Source organism: Misgurnus anguillicaudatus, chromosome 20 (genome assembly GCF_027580225.2).
Source record: "Misgurnus anguillicaudatus chromosome 20, ASM2758022v2, whole genome shotgun sequence".
NCBI classification, from domain to species: Eukaryota; Metazoa; Chordata; class Actinopteri; order Cypriniformes; family Cobitidae; genus Misgurnus; species Misgurnus anguillicaudatus.
In genome coordinates, this window is record NC_073356.2 from 24685873 (window position 1) to 24702989 (window position 17117).

General features: G+C 36.7%; 1 protein-coding gene across 1 annotated transcript in view; it reads right to left on the reverse strand.

Moving 5' to 3' along the window:
• angpt1 (angiopoietin 1) overlaps window positions 1-16891 on the reverse strand; it is a 202829-nt gene extending 185938 nt beyond the window's left edge. Inside the window, exon 1 of the mRNA XM_055220298.2 lies at window positions 16801-16891. The gene's annotated coding sequence lies outside the window, so the exon portion shown is untranslated. The remainder of the gene's footprint in view (window positions 1-16800) is intronic.
• Window positions 16892-17117: the final 226 nt, after the last annotated feature.

Here is a 17117-nt window from a genome sequence, read left to right on the forward strand (position 1 = left end):
GACTTTTCATAGCCCAATACCAATAACTAATGAACGAAATCCTTTCATCTTTAATCCCCAGAAGAAGAAAAAAACACGGAGACCATTTAAACAGTAGCCCAAATCTGAACTCGAAAAAAGCAGAGGACTTGGCAACGCCACCCAGCGCACAACATCTCTCGTCGAGTTCACACCTTATCTCTGGATAAATTTACAAAGCTGAGTTGGAGAAAGTAGTTTTTTAAGTAGTTTATAAGTTTTCTACGCTATTTCATTGTTTTATGTAGCCTAATGTTATGAAAGTTTATATGAACACCACAGAATGTACACTGCCTGACCCCATTACCTTAATAATGTGTGTTGCCATTGTCTTGCTATTGCATGTTTCTGTGATGAGAATTATGTGAGATGTAAATATAAGATCTTGAGCATAAATGTTCTGCGCATGTGCACAATGTATTTTTGCATCCGCTTGAGAAAATACTACAACAATTCAAGCGTTTACATGCATACTGTACTTTCCTCCTTTTGATCAGATCAGAGAACGGATAATAACAACCTATTTCAATACAATCGAAATTTGCATCCAACTAAGCTCAATTGTATGGATTAGTGTGTTTAGATGAAGGCTTTTTAATACGATTGAGCCATCAATACGTAAATAAAAGTAATAATAGTAACCTGCAATTTTATGTTTCAAACGGAGATGGCGATAGAGAGGCAAAAGTTACAGATGACATTTTTTTAATAGGGTTTTGCATGACAATAGGGCTGCACAATTTGGGTAATTTTTCCCATTGCGGTTATTGATGCTAATATTGCGATGTGCGATTGCGATTATAATAAATGGTATCATGAGTCAACTTGATGGGTTTTAAGGAAAATCCACACACAGTTTAGTGATAATGCTAAAATGTGTATTTGTAAAACTAGAAATGTTTTCATATTGCCACGTGATGTAGCAACTGCTTAGTGTCAGTAATCCTAAATCCAAAATTTTTTTAAACAGCAAGGAAATCATCAAACTGTTATCAGAAAGTTTGTGTTAACAAATCCACGCATTTATTTATTTAATATAATTGCAACATTTTGCTGTCATATAATTGCACAGGCTGACATCGCGATTGCGATTGGGATGTGATTAATTGTGCAGCACTACATGACAAAATTCGGTATTCTGCAAACAGGCCACATCGCCTCAGGTTCAGGACCAGTGTATATCCTCCATTGATATGGCAGCGTTTTATTCAATATGACTTCAGTACTTTTCTTATGTTTATGATACCCTTTATTATTTTTTATTTATTTTATTTCCATCCCTTTTATTTCACTGTATATTGCTATTGATGTTTAAACTATCTGTGAAATGTTTCCTAACCATTGCCAATTTTGTATCTTTAAAAGTTTCCATAAATCAATTTAACATGCTGTTATATTTTTACTAGTATCAAATAAAGACAGGCTGACTGGTGCTGTCAGCATCTAAGCACACTGTCGTAGGTCTGTGAGGAAAAGCGAGAAACCACAAAGCATAAAAGTAATGTTAGGGATAGTTTGGGTGTTCTGTTCGAGTTCCAGTCTGTTCCAGCTCAGTTGATTTTTTTTATGAAACTTCTGAAAGCAGAATAATGATTAGGTGGAAATTAACAATGGAATTGGAGTTCACTGACATCTCGCACTGGGGTACACAACAGAAATCGTTGTCAGGATTATTCCGCTTATTGTACTTTGTTGATTTCATTTTCAAATACAGTCAGATTTTACAATAAAACGAATGCAAACATATGAACAAATGAACAAGCTAGCAGATCTATAGTTATTGCCGTCAACACCAGCTCTTCCAGCAAAGGGATGTGATGAGACATGTTTTCCGGTTTGGTCACGTGACGTTCGACAAATACCCTATAGACAAAAATAATCAAATAAAAAAAATACAAAAAACAGAAACAAGGTGACTCATGAGTCACATATGTGACGTGTGTGGTCATACTGTATATGCTGTACTGTATATGGATTTGTGCATGTGATTTTTGTTAGTTTAATAGCAGGGCTAAAGCTTAACAGGCCCTCACACATGTAGCACTGTGAATTTAAAAGTATCATATAATCAGCTTAGCTGACTTACATAATGTGTTCTGAGACCACTTTCAATGTTCACCTCACCCTCTCCTCATCTCTGTGTGTGTGTCCTAATTTGCATTTACAGTATCTGCACTGCTGTATGCTCATGTGGGTCTTGGATCATAACTTCCAGCTGCCCTGTATGTTACTACCTCACTGGCTGTAGGTCATCGCCGATGTTATTTTGAGTCAGAACACATTTCACACGGCATCTAGCATGCCAGATATCTCACGTCTGCGAAATTGTCACACTCTGTAATCGTCACTCTCGTTAATGAGCATCGATTTGCCTGTGATTTTGGGCATTTGTTTGCGATTTCTCAAAACTTGTCAGAGAGTCAAAATCAGGGCTAAATTCGTACAGTCTGAACTTGGCATTAGGTGACCCTGCCTATGAAATCCAGGCTAAATATTAACCTATTTATTAGATTAGGAGAATCAAAGTTTGATTTCGTCCTAATTTCAATCTTTGACATGGCCTTACTAGGCCAGAATTAAAGATATCAAGGTTATTTTTCACACAAAATTATTTACATTATGTAGGATGATTTCATGTAGAAAAATGTAAAGCTGGGCTTTCACAGACTGGGTCACGTATGGTTTAACCATGTCTTAGTCTGTCAGAGTAACCCACCTTATCTCATACATCATAAATCCATTCATCTAAATTACTTTAAGGCGGGGTGCGTGATTTTTGAGAAAAACTTTGGAAAAGGAAGTCGGGCCGACTACCAAAACACACATGGGTGATTCTCATGAAAACCAGACTTAGAAAGTGTCCAGCATCTGAATTTTTAAAAAGCCCTTGAAGCCAATTTTTTGCGCATATAAGATTAAGGTCTGAATTTACTATAACCAGATTATCAAAAAATTTGGATTATCAGTATCAAAAATTATCATTACCGCAACATGATATTACATTAAATATATGCATTTACAAACCTATGTTTCGGTAATGAGAACTATAAAGTTGTCTTGGTACTATGACAAACAAAATTTTAACTTTTATCTTCAGAGAAAAAATAAGAACTGCTTACCTGCTAGCCATCTTGAGTGTCACAGTCAATAATGTCCCTTCCAACAAGTTTTTTTAAAATGTTAGTTCCTTGAGGGCTTAAACAATGATTGAAAATTGTTGCGGAGGATGAGAAAATTGGTCTTGGACACATTTATATTTCTTATTATTGTCACTACATTTACCAATGATCACCAAATACCAAATGTTTCTTTACTGTAACTGTTTATAGTATAACATGCAATGAAGCTTTTTATTTTTTAGATTTTTTAGTTATAAATATTTCCATGTCAAAGAACCCAAATCCAGTCATGGACATGACTGTCATGGGCGATGATGAAAATGTTCCCCTTAAATGTGGTAAAAACAACAATATTGGTTTGTATGATGTCATTTGAAATCATGTGCAAAATAGTACATGAAGAGATGTTTGTAACTGTATACTCCTTATTTTGATACTCTTTGCATTTACCTTTTATATCAAAATGTTTCATGACACCTCATAAGTCTAATTTCGCGAGAATCACCCAGATGTAGCCAATCAGCAGTAAGGGGCGTGTCAATTATCCAACATCGTTGCCTGGGTTGCGTATGTGTGGGGCGGGTCTATCAAAAGAAGGTCCAGATTCTACTGGGGTGGGGCGTGTTAATTTAGGTGATTTCAAATGTCAACAATAGCTTTCAGAGATCATGCACCCCGCCTTTAAATGCATCCATTCCTTACAAATACCTATAAGCGTGCGTGCACACACACAAATCGGATAAATGAAGGTAAAATAATCCACCCACACATACAACATATCTCCCCGAGCTCCAAATGAAAGGATTTTAGTCATGTTACAAAAGAACTATTATGTAAATCCACAGCAATTACAGCTTTTCTCTATCGAAATTGCAATAATACGACGCATTATGCGGTTCTGATTCTCGGGGCACTTCAGGTGACTCTGTAATGCCAGATTCAGTCTCTGTCATTTAATTCTACGTGTCTCATTTTATATCCGTGGTGCTAAACCGAGGTTGAGTAGAGTCAGCGAGATCCCTCTTCATTAAAAAGTGCTTCGTTCTGAGTGAATGGATAAAGATGAATTAAGGGGAAAATTGATGAAAGAGAGCCAGATAGGAGACAATGAGAGAGAAGGCCAGGGGTGAAAAAATATATAGATCTTTGCTTTAATACCAGTGTGTATCCTGCCCTAATGCACTCTGGTATTAGAAAAGTCAGAGAGAGCAATAAAACTGCCCGTCCCCTTTGGAGTTAAGGGTGCGTGTTTGGTATATAAAATCCCAAGATTTCTTAAAGGTTGACTTTGAACCTTGTACTACTGTGTGAGTTCATTGAAAGCCATGATGGGATGAAAAGGGACTGTGCGGATAATCATCTTATCATCATACCAACATCAATATGAAGCCAACACAAGCACCCTCTCCAAAGTTAGTCTTTTATACCCCGACAGCGATGTCATCACTTAAACCACTTGAAAGACGACTCTGCTGGCTGTTTATGTGAATATTTGAGGAAATGGGACCCCCAGATGTTGTAAAACCTCAAAAAAAAGGCTTCCCTCCGCTCCTAGGGTACCAGACAGACTGCTGTAATGACTTAACATATATGTGCTATGTATAGCCTAAGAGAGAGAGAGAGAGGGAGAAATGCATTGAACAGCAGGCTTTGGTTTGGTTTCTTTAATGTGCTTCCTGTTCTATTCGGCCACATACGTATACTGAAATAGTGAAGGGAGAGGTTGGTTCTCTCAGCACACTTGAGCGGCATAATTTGGTGCTAATGGCCAAGTGTCTTTTTATGGGCTGCTACAAACAGCCACTTGAATTTTACTAGGTGCAATTTTGTGTGCCCGCATGCGGAGGCGTTTTGTTATGAACGCTAATGGCAAATGGCGACCTTTGACTGGCTTTATTTAATACTTAACATCCGCAGGAAAAAAAGAAAATTGATCACGTTCCAGCGTTCATTTGCAAAATACACTTAGTGTTTACCTTTATAACCTGAAGCTAAGCACTTTGTAATAGATTTCTATATTTGTTTTCCATTAAAGGAATATTCCATTTTCTTAAAAGAAAAATCCAGACAATCCACTCACCACCACGTCATCCAAAATATTGATGTCTTTCTTTGTTCAGTCCAGAATAAATTATGTTTTTTGAAGAAAACATTGCAGAATTTTTCTAATTTTAATGGACTTTAATAGAACCCAACATTTAATACTTAACTCAACACTTAACAGTTTTTTTCAACGGAGTTTCAAAGGACTATAAACAATCCCAAACGAGGCATAAGGGTCTTATCTAGCGAAACGATTGTCATTTTTGACGGGAAGAATGAAAAATATATACTTTTAATCCACAACTTTTCGTCAAGGTCCAGTCCAGCGCGATCTAACGTAAATGCGTAGTGGCGTAGGGAGGTCACGTGTTACATATCTAAAACGCACATTTGCGGACCATTTTAAACAATAAACTGCCACAAAGATTAATTAGTATCAGTTGACATACAACAACGTAGGAACGGTCCTCTTTCTCAACACATGTAAACACTAGGGCGGAATTTCGCGTTCGTCCTCTGTGACCTCTTGACGTGATGACGTATTGCGGTGACGTAGTGGGGTCAGCTGGCGCATCACGACCGGATCTACACGACGAGAAGTTGTGCTTTAAAAGTGTATATTTGTTATTTTTATTGTCAAAAATGACAATCGTTTCGCTAGATAAGACCCTTATGCCTCGTTTGGGATTGTTTATAGTCCTTTGAAACTCCGTTGAAAAAAACTGTTAAGTGTTGAATTAAGTATTAAATGTTGGGTTCTATTAAAGTCCATTAAAATTAGAAAAATTGCAATGTTTTCTTCAAAAAACATAATTTCTTCTGGACTGAACAAAGAAAGACATCAACATTTTGGATGACATGGTGGTGAGTAAATTATCTGGATTTTTCTTTTAAGAAAATGGACTAATCCTTTAAGGAGCTTGACTTAATGCTTACACTACACGGGTTTGGCCGCTACTTGCTCTCAGGAAGAATCTGAGCGAGTCAACAAATTTTGGGAAGTCAGAAGTGGTGATACATGATGGGTACATACTCCGAATTTTACCCTTTACTTTATAATTCCATCTGGTCAACAGATATTGATAAATGTGACATTTTAAGCTAAATTTGTGTGATGTAATTTCATGAGCTGATCAGTCAATGAAAATCAAGCAAGATGTTACATTTCAGGGTATTAATGTAACAATCTGTGTCTGAATTGAGGTCAAAATCTATAAAAAAAGACTGATTGTGTAATAGCTCAGTGCAGAGAATATAAGGTCAGCTATTAAATATAAAAAGTCCAGCTTTACACCAGATAATCACTCTGAAAGGCAGCACATAATACCATTTACCAGGAACACAACTATGCAACTACAAGTAACTTATGCAATAATATCTATTTGATGCCGTCCTTATAAAGGACTGCATAATGCCTTTCTATAAAGTGATAAAGATTAACAATTTGAACAAACTTAATCTGAATGGATTTCGTTTGTATTTTTCCATAACTAGAAGGATATTAAAGTTCATGTGTAATCTTTATTTTGCCTCAAAGTTATTTATAACTGAATACTGAGACTTATGGACGGCAGCAACAACATAAACAAATGACTTTATGGACAAAATGTAACTTCTGGTAGACTTCAACAGAGAATCAATAACAATAGTCCTTTTGAAGTTGTTGTAAATTATAATGACAAGTAAATTATAAATGACAAGTAAATTACCTGATTAATAAAGAAAAAGTACTAGATAATGTCATGATTGTATTCTATGTACAGTACTGCAGTATAATATACTGTAGTATATGTGTAATGTACTATAATATACACATAAAGAATATAAGATGATATGAAGAGTTTGGTTCCAAAACGCAATAAATCCATTTTGACAAATTTTGGTAAAAACGTGTTTTCTATACCAAGAAAGTGACAAGATGAAAACAACTATTTTCTGTTACAAACTTTCACACAGCATCTTTAGGTTATAAAAACATAAAAAATTCAAATCCATAAGTTGATTTTCAAAGATTTATTATAAAAACGGATAATTTTTTCCACAAAATGCAATAAATCCATGACAAGTTTTTATTCAAAATGCTATAAATCTATTGAATCAATAGCCTATATAAATGTGCATTCATCTTTACCATGTTGTATTCATTTAGTTGACTAGTTGTACACACTAATTAAAAATATAAACATTAATGTCATTAATCAAAACACTTACTTTGTCATATTAAGAACCCTGTCATTGCGGTTATACTTGACGTCTTCGCTTAACGTTTTTCACAGAGATCAGCTGTAAAATGTTTTTGGTCCTGCTCGATTTTCGTTGACTTTGAGTAAAATTATGTAAAGTTTTTTATAAGATCCTCTAGGGTCAATGTGTTAGCATGAGAAGCTTGATGCTGTCAGGAGAACAAGCACCCGTCTCCCGAGTGCCTCTCAGGGAAATTATTAGATGTTGATGGCTTACGTTTCTTTCCCATCACAGAAAACCATCACAGGTTTATCAATGCCATTAAAGTATTATTTTGTTTTGTTTGTTGATCACAAAGTACAAAGTAAATGAGGAAAACTAGGACTCCATGTACTCAGCGCGTCGCCATGTTTGTTTACATTGCGTGAATGGTGCCCTGTGGGATTTATTGCATTCTGTAAAAAAGGGGGAGTGGCGTTATCGCATTTTGGGAAAAAAGGGAGAAAAGATGACAGAATAACACGGCGGATATTGGATTTTGCGTAAAATTAAGAATTTACTTTTAACTACTGACCTGATATAATGCTGATTTTGGCAGTAACTCATTTTTTTCAAAAATGGCGTTTATTGCGTTTTGGAACCAAACTCTTCATATATAGTTATAGTCTTTTTTACTCCCTTATCCGTATGGGCATCGCCCCAAAAAAATGCATATCGGTCGGGCTCTAGTTAAGACCGACATTATCATAATTGCTACCGCTTTGACTAGCCTGTAAGTTAACACCTGTTAGCATTGCATTGTGAGCAAATCTTTCAAACATGGTTAAGAGCGTCACATTTCCGGCTGACGTCAGAGGTATTCACGCCAATCACAACGTACAGATTAGCTGGCCAATCAGGGACACAGAGCTTTTCAGATCGATGAGCTTTGTAAACAATTAGAGCGTTTGAGGAAAGCAGTATTTCTGGAGCTTCGAAAAATTTACGGTATGTGGAAAATAATGTGTTTTTAAACCATAAACCATGCAAACACATTGTGTTATATTAAATACACAAACTACCATTTAGCAATGAAATAGATGCACTTTAACAATTCATGCAATATTGGGTTCATATTGCATTTCAATGCTTAGATACATTACTGTACACTGTACACTCAACCTAGCGTTTGGTCAAACCCTACAAAACCCAACTGTGGGTTAAATTAACCAAGAAAGTGGGTTTGACAGTGGGTTAAATTACAACCCAACGGGCTGGGTTCGTCCCTTTTTGACTCAACGCTGGGTTGAAATAACCTAGAATTACTCAGTGTATTGTAAGTTCTTACAAAATTATTTTCTTACGAAACAAACTAAAATCTAAAGTAATCTAAAACCTAAATCTGATATTTGATGCTTACAAACAGGCTCAATATTTCAAGCTCTAAAACATCAAAAGCATGAAACACCATTTTTATAAAGGAACCCGTGTGTGCGTGTGTGCGCGTGTGTGCGTGTGTGTTTGTTAACGTGAGAAATATGAGGTGTGGAATGGATGCATTTTAGATTATGTTCAAAGGTGTGACAGGCTTTTCTCAACAAAGGCATGGACAATACAAAGCAGCCCTGTGCATTATTCACTCTGCCAGCAGGGAAGAAGATTTAGGTGACATAAGAAGCTCCCTGTGGTTTCCTCAAGAGCAAAATGTTTACTCGTATCCTTCAAAAACACCTCCCGTTACCTAGGATGTTATATACAGAACATCCTTGTTATGAATAGGGGGCTCCTTGTTTAAAACCTTTGCTACATAAGCCTTACAGGTGGTCATTCATAATTTATTAAAGCATACCCAACAATACAGGACAAAAAAGTGACGATGTCCACCAGCAAGAAGGCCAATATAACTTTTTAACACATTGGCAATAAAATTGACTGCATTTGGATTGTAAGCTATAACTAAATACACTTGCATCATGTAATTGAATCCTTATATACAAGAGAAGAAACGATTTCAATGATGCATTTTAAATGATCTCATCCACGATAAACTGAGAAGCACAAAGCTGTAACATTGTATACATGAATTTTACACAGTAAGGTTAGCTAAGTTGATACGTGTTAAAGGATTAGTCAATTTTCTTAAAAAAAAAATCCAGATAATTTACTCACCACCATATCATCAAAAATGTTGATGTCTTTCTTTGGTCAGTCAAGAAGAAATTATGTTTTTTGAGGAAAACATTCCAGGATTTTTCTCATTTTAATGGACTTTAATGGAGACCAACACGTAATAGTTTTAATGCAGTTTAAAATTGTAGTTTCAAAGGACTCTAAACGATCCCAAACGAGGCATAAGTGTCTTATCTAGCGAAACGATAAAAGAAAAATAAAAAATATGCACTTTTAAACCACAACTTCTCATCTATCTCTGATCCTGTGACGTGCCAGCGCGACCTCTCGTAATTGCATAATGACGTCGAAAGGTGACAATGACAATCGTTTTACTAGATGAGACCCTTATGCCTCGTTTGGGATTGTTTTAGTCATTTGAAACTGCAATTTTAAACTGCATTAAAACTGTTACGTGTTGGGGTCCATTAAAGTCCAATAAAATGGACAAGTATGAAGCTGTTTGTTTATGTTGTTGCTCCTGAAACGTTTATACATTACAGACATCGGTTCAAGCTTATAGTTACACAAGTGACCTGCCAATGAAATGGAGAACTAACAATGCAAATGGAGAAGGAGAAAAAGACAGAGGGAGAGAGAGAGAGATTGGAAAAAGCTTTAAAGAAGTCCAAGCACGTTATAAGAAAGGTCGTTTGCTCAGATAGTGAAGAAAATCAGAAGTAGAGACTGATAAGAAAATCCATCCTCAAGGTTTTAAGAGTCATCTGAAGGAGAGGTGACTGCACTCACTTTTGACAGGCACAGTATCAAACGAATATTAAACCAGCCTGTAAATCACTGTTTTATAAAGTGTAACTTATTACCTTTCAAAGGATGACATTCTTCCACAGATACTTTACTGCTGTAAGCTTCATGTGATGTCATCCCAAACCTCTAAACCTACTTTCTTAAAGAATAATAGACTGTTTTTAACATGTTGACTCACGCACTATTTAAAGTCTACTGAAATGATGTCACTGTCTGTTGAATAGACAGAAATGGAAATCATTATTCACTGATAATCTTTTTTTAGAGATGCCACAGGTTTGATGTCATGACAGGTTTGATCTCATGAGATTTACTGAAGTCTATATTTTGCACCATAGATTTGATCGCTGCAGGTATGAATGAATAATGACTCATACTTTGGTCTGTTCATCACACAAATACATGAAATGGGTTTATAAGACTCACAATAAACACAATATGGTCACAATAAAATGCCATTGCATGGAAAATCTAATGACGTAAAAGTAAATAAAGACAAATTTTGAGTCAACTATTCATTTAGATCTGTTTGTCATCACATTTAACCAAGTAATAGCGAGTGAGCAAATGAGATACTGATTTTAAATTAGACATTAAATAAACATAATGAATCCTGTTCTTCACGGAGTACTCCAGTAAACACTGTTTTAAGTTATGGTCCACTTGTGAATTCAGCTTTGAAAACATTATAACCTAGAAACCTCTACAGATAAATCATTCTTTTATGTTTTTCTGACACAACAGGATCCAAATCTTTTTAAATTGCCTCATGAAGCCACACAATAATGGCTAATACCTAAAAGAGAGAAAATCATTGAGGTTGGATCTGATCTAGTCTGAAACACTTCGAGACAGCTTTTTCTCCACATGCTTTCCGTGCTACAAAAGGAGATGATGCCTGCTGTTATTGAAGCACTGTCCTGTGACCTGCTTTTTTCACAAGCATTATCCACACAAATGATCACAGCTACCCGCGGTTTGGGTGAGAGGACAACATATATAGCAATAACAGACAGATCAATGTGGCAGACCAAACAAACAGATAGTTAACTGATAGTGTTATTAAAGCAACACTAAAGACTTATTGCTCTTTGCTCCCCCTACAGGTTAGAAGCGCAATTGTTCATTACCACTGTCGTAAATACTGCAGCATAGTAGGGTTGCCGCGGTGACGTAATTTTCCCACCGGTTAATCAGCGTGTCACAAACTGGGAGGGGCTTATAAATGCGCATGCAGACGTGCACATTTTACTTTCACTTTTGAATTACGCAACTGTTTAAATGCATCGCTTGCGTAAGCTGCGTTAAATCGACTATGAATTTGCGTGCAATGTGAGTGCAACAGCTGGTTTACTTAAGTGCTTGAGTCAATGTGCTCAGGTAATTCTCACAGAACCCGCCAGTCCCAAGCAGAGCAACCGGCTACTTCTCCATAAAAGCGCTGCTTGAATGATGGGTTTAATATTTTTCTTGATTAAAAACACAACAACAAAACGATCTCGCTTATATTAAACATCATATATGTTAGGGGTGTAACGGTACGCAAAAATCACGGTTCGGTGCGAACCCCGGTTTTGAAGCCACGGTTCGGTTCATTTTCGGTACAGTAAGGGAGAAATGCAAACATTAAACTGCAGGTTGTTTATTACTTTAAACTTTTTTTTACAATTTGTTTACACTTTTTTAAACACTTTATTAAAATATAACAGATAAAATATATATAAAATGAAAAAATAATAAATAAAATACTACTGCAAAGTTATTTTTTACATTATTTTATAACAGAAGGTAACTCTTATCTTAACCTTCTCTTAAACTTTTTCTACTAAAACCTTGAACTAACAAATTCAATTCCTGAATACATTTATGAACTATTAGCCTACATTTTTGCCACTAAAAATTTTCTGTTTTGATTTATTTTGGATTGTTTAACTCACAGTATTGAATTGGCTATGTAATATCTCTGTATAAAAATAATATTACTGCTCTATGTGTAACTGCATAGCAAGCAACATGATGATATACTTATTATACACTCATTTTGAGATTAGTGAGCTGCATACATAGCCATCTTTGATCTTTTGCACGTTTCTCCTAATCTTTGCTTGTGTCATCAATGTAAGCTGTGACTTTACTTACGAACCCCTCCGCAGCTGAGTAACAGCTGAGTAAGCCCGGGTTACAGCTCTTCTCTGTCCCGACCAGCTGATCGCATTGTGACAATGATATGATTGACGTGATATGCAGATGAAAAATCTGATCACACATTCCTTATTCTTGCTGTCACAGAAAGCGCGTCTCATGAATGCGTAGCAACGAAAGACGTGCATCCTCTCACGCACTTTTGAAAGAACAAAGCAGCGCGTTGACACGCGTTTAACATGCGCTTTTAGATACGACACGTAAACATTTACATCAATAATCAAACGGATATACAACTAAGTAAATAAAAATCTTTCTGCGGGCCGAATTATGTTATATGTTTGACAGAAGACTTGCGCTGAACGCGGAGACTTCCGCCACTTAATATGTTCGTGCGGAAACGCACGTATTATGTTCCGCACAGGCGCACACAAAATGCATTCGGCCTTTCGGTGCACGTGCGCACCGTGCCGAAAGCCCTGAACCGAAACGGTCCGGTTCGAATACACGTACCGTTACACCCCTAATATATGTATATTATAACAAAAACGAGCAAAGCACGCAGCTTCTGTCATCATCTGGTCAGTCAGCTCGCCTTGCAAACTCTGACAGAAATAAATTAAATCTGACACCTGCGGCTGCTCTGTGACGTGACGCGCGTTCAGCCCCGCTGAATTCAGACAACAGACACATTCAGTTTTAAGTGTTTGCTCTCTCTTACGAAACTAAATGATTTAATTACACGAAAATATCAAAACGACGGTGAAAGACGGTGTCGCGGTGGGCAAGTGATACAACCGGTGAGAGGCTGAAGCACCGGTTATCACCGTTTCACCGACTATCGCGACAAGCCTACAGCATAGCTGGCTCTGATTGGATTGTAGGTCTGCCGTAAAGCAAGTTTTTGTAGTTTTCACTCGAACTACAGGACCACTACCCGATGGTTGGAAACTTCTTTAGTGCGGTTTTGGCCGATAGAGCGCTGCAAAGCGAATGTGAAAGTGCCGTTCACCCTGTTTTGAGTGGATGAACCACTGAAACTGTTTTGGAAACGTTATTTTAAGGTAAAAAAAACTCTTTAGTGTTGCTTTAAGGCAGCAGTGGCTGACATGATGAAGATTTTGTTTGTTTAACCTTCGTTTATCACTGCTGCCACTAAGATTCTGAGTAATGTAATGATAATGTTACAAAATTTTCTATACCAGCTTAATATGACGATACAAAAGTAAATGCGTCTCTAAATGAAGACTTAACGGAAAACACCACTGTTTTTAATATTTTACTGTTCTTACCTCAACTTAGACAAATTAATACATACCTATTGTTTTTCAATGCGAGCACTTAGTTTGGAGCACTTCGACCACCGGCGCAGTAATATTGACGGAACTTTGAGCGATGGGGGAGTACTCAGTAGTGTTGTAGTTCTCGAGACCGGTCTCGGTTTTGAGACCGGTCTCAAGACCACTTTTTAAAGGTCTTGTTTCGGAATCGACCGCATTTTTACTCGGTCTCAGACAAAGAGGACTCGGAATTTTATTTCAAGACCGGTCAAGACCACAACTGCAGGCACATCACAAATTTATTTATCATTAATTGTATGCAGTTTATTCAGGTTTGGCATATGATGTTGGCATTGTTTAAGCATTGTTTAAGTTTCTCCCAATGACAATTTTTCTAATTTTATTACAAAAAACACCTGTATTGTGTTAAGTGGATGGCAGGCAATCCATGGAAAGACAGTTCAGAATAAATGGTTAAGTTGATTTCAGCTTCTTAGTGTTTGTTCACTTTTATTTGCTTATAGACAAAGATAAATTCCCACATATCTGCAATGCCTTTGATTATTTTATCAACTTTACTGATGGCACACACACACACACATACGCACGCACGCACACACACACACACACCTACACACACAGACAAGAAGTACCTAATCATATGCATATTCCACATTTTATCATAACTGTTTTAATGCAGTGACTTGCACTGGTCTTGGTCTTGACTTGGTCTCGGCCTGTCTTGGTCTTGACTTGGTCTCGACCTGTCTTAGTCTTGGTCATGACTTGGTATCGGTTTAGGCGGTCTTGACTACAACACTAGTACTCAGAAGTTATTATGTTACTGGGCGCAGAGGTCAAAGTCCTGCAAACTAAGTGCTCTTCCACCATACAATATAGTTCTCATTTTTTATCCGCTTAGAAGATCGCCACGTTTTGTTTTGTCCCACCATACTTACTCGTGTAACTACTCATGTAACGGTCTTTAGGTAGGGAAAACATGGAGGTGTTTGGTGGTTTCTAGGTTCATGCCTGTTTGGATCCTAAGGAATGAATGGGGCTAGGCTAAATGCTAACACATTCATGACGTATTGTACAAAGATTAAGTGCACGCATTGAAAAAAGATAGGTGTGTCTTAATTCGTCTAAGTTGAGGTAAGAACATAGTAAAATATTGAAAAATGCTGGTGTTTTCCTTTAATAAATAAATGTAAATTCTCTCATCATTTATATTTCATAATTACTTACCCTCATGCCACTTTGTGATAAACTATCAGTCACAAGACACATCAGAACCAATACGATTTGATGTTATCAATTTATTTAGTAGTTATACAGTAAATTGTACTGTAGTAGATTAGAAATTAATACTATTCTGTAGTATTAATTTAGTGAATTGATGAACTGTAGTATAATTTAATATTTACTATGGTAAGGTTAAAAAAACTAAATAGCATCTTCATACAGTTTACTAACTGTAAATTTACTAAAGTAAATTGGTTTGCAGTTTTACTAAACAAGCTCAAAATAATCGTAGTTTATAACACAGACGAATTGTTTCTCTTTAGAACACTATTGAATGTGATTTTTGGGACCTAACGTTATGTAGTGACAAAATTTTTAAACATGGTTAAATGCTAAAACTAGTTGTTCAGATAGAAAGAGCTTGAAAAAACTTTAAAATGACACAAAGACCATGTCTATGGGTTCAAGAATAACAAAATACTGGCCATTTGAAACTCGAAAATCATCACCTTATTTTGTCCTATTGTTTCCATTTTGCGTGGTAAAACAACCCGTGCACATCGTTCAAATTCATTGAAATTTCGTTCACTTGTGGTTTAGCAATTAAACTAAATGTATATTACAATTTCAAGAATGTTTTTACTCCGCACGTCGCCTGAGGAAATCCGAAGTTTCGTTGAGAGGAACCAAACTGACAGCCGCGACAGTCACGTACCTATAGCATAAAGTCATGGATATTAACAAAGCATTTTGGGGTGGTTTCCCGGACAGGGATTAGCTTAAGCCAGGACTAGGCCTTAGTTTAATTAAGAAATATAATTAGTTTAAACAAACATGCCTTGCTAAAATCATTAGTTGTGTGCATTTTGAGGCAAAACAAAGGGGAATTATGTATTTTAAGATATGTCTTAAAATACAGTTTCAGTTTGTTTTCAGTTTGGACAGCTCTTATATTTAATTTAGTCTAGGACTAGTGTAGCCTCTTATGGAACGGCTGAAATCCCACAAGGGGGCGTATTTGTTCCTCAGACGTTGCACAATAAACGTGACATCCAAATATATTCATTATAAATCGTGAATGAAAAGTGAGATTCGAACTAATGTCCGTTAGTGAACTAATTGTATACAGTATTTATATCGTAATTCGGTCAGAAACGTCAAGATTGTGAGATGAACAAATCGTTTTGGATTAAAAGGCTTGGATTTTCCTTGGACTTTTGGGGATTTATGAACAATTTGTTTTGGACAATTTCACCGAAGCGGATAAAGGAAAGATTTTGAAGGTAAGTAAATATCCTAAATCGGCGCCGGCCGGTTCAGGTAACTAGCAACTAGATTACAGTTTTATGACTGCTAAAAATCATATTATGCTTTGTGTGTGCGCATAATATGGAAACCCGAAAGTCTAAGCTTTACAAGGATGTGCCGCATGACCGTATATTTTGAAGATTTAATGCTTCAAAGTTACAATGACGTAATGCAGCCTCATGTGCAAGAGAGGGGGTACCGTGTACGGCACAGTGTTCCTTATCAGGCTAATCCCTGTCTGGGAAACCACCTCTTTGTGTCCAACTGAACAAAGTTAGTCATATAGCCTATCTCGGATGGTATGGGTGAGTAAATAATAAGAGAATTTTGGTTGTAACTATTTCTGTAACATCAGTTCAGAAATGTATGTATGTTTGAGAAGTAACTTTAGAGGCTAATTTTACTGTAATGCGTAATGTGTAAAACGCTTGTGTAAGTTAGTGTATAAATACGGCATCTGCATGGCAATCGAGAGTTTAAAAAAATCAAAGGAAAAGAGAAAGCTGATAGGGTTCGTGGTCTCAGAAAATTGCACTCAGACTTACTTTGTTGAGATAACAGAGCGTTGTCACCGGAGGGCAACGACGGCCACTGAAGTCCCATTACAATGTTGATTGCGAGTGGATGTGCGCGGGTTTGCGCATGCGTGCATGGAGAATTAGCCAACTACAGTAGAGTCCCTGCGCACCTGCCATCTGTGCAACAGACATCACGATACTAACAAGGTGGGACGATAATTAGTTAAATATAGGCACGATTCAGATTACAGAAAACGGAGATTCTGTGCTACTTAAACACAAATGCATAACATCAAAGGTACTCTTAAAGAGAGTTTCATATCTCAGCTGAAAGCTACACCCTC